Raw genomic sequence first — 886 nt, 5'->3', positions numbered from 1 at the left:
TATTACAATTCAAACTAGTATTACTTGAGTTCTCATAGTATGTATTGAAACTTTATAAAATGTGTGAAAATATGTAAAGTTTCAAAAACTTAAAATGATAAACACTTTAAAAATAATTTGAAATGTGTAAAATTGATTTAAAAGATGTCGATTTCATTTTATGGTGTATAATGTTTTATATACACCCTTAGAAATCTCTATGAATAGAAGCATAAGTTTGAAAATGTTTCATGAGCTTTGTCATGTAAAAAACACAACACAAACCAACATTTTTTCCCCCTTTTGACATGTTCAAAAAGAAGAAAAAGTGACAACATACACACATACATAACAATCATTTATGCAATATGTAACAAACTAAACCATTTGAAAAATTATTAAAAAGTCCGACCTACCGGATTCGAACCAGTGACCTAAGGATGACAGCATGACAAACTAAACCATTTGAAAAATTATTAAAAAGTCCGACCTACCGGATTCGAATCAGTGACCTAAGGATGACAGCATGACATACCAACTACAGTCCTCCGCTCTACCAACTGAGCTAAGGTCGGTTTGGTGATGACATTTTTAAGTTAAATACTGAAATCAATAAAATGTCTCTCATTTTATTTAATTTTTGTTTGACTTTAATGTCTGCACATAAATAAGCACCTTATTTTTAGTTTAAGTAATTTAAACTTAGTTCCAAAATTAAATGTTAATGCCTTAGAAAAATGTGAATTTTTCATTTAAACTAGAATAACTAAGGCTTCACATAAATCAATAATATAAACGAATTTGATCCTTTAGATCTAATACATTTTGACATATGTGAACTTCATGGAATTTTAAATACAAATACTAAATGTTATTTATCACTTTTATTAACAATTTCTCTGATTAT

At 27.5% G+C, this 886-nt stretch overlaps 1 non-coding gene across 1 annotated transcript; it reads right to left on the bottom strand.

Moving 5' to 3' along the window:
- Positions 1 to 385: 385 nt before the first annotated feature.
- Positions 386 to 554, bottom strand: TRNAY-GUA (transfer RNA tyrosine (anticodon GUA)). Its single transcript has 2 exons — positions 518 to 554; positions 386 to 421 (listed from the first exon to the last, which is right to left on the bottom strand). It is a non-coding gene; the product is annotated as a tRNA-Tyr (tRNA).
- Between the last annotated feature and the right edge of the window lie 332 nt (positions 555 to 886).

Source organism: Vicia villosa, linkage group LG6 (assembly GCF_029867415.1).
Source record: "Vicia villosa cultivar HV-30 ecotype Madison, WI linkage group LG6, Vvil1.0, whole genome shotgun sequence".
NCBI lineage: Eukaryota > Viridiplantae > Streptophyta > Magnoliopsida > Fabales > Fabaceae > Vicia > Vicia villosa.
Note: the sequence above shows the minus strand (reverse complement) of the source record. Positions and strands in the feature narration are given on the sequence as shown.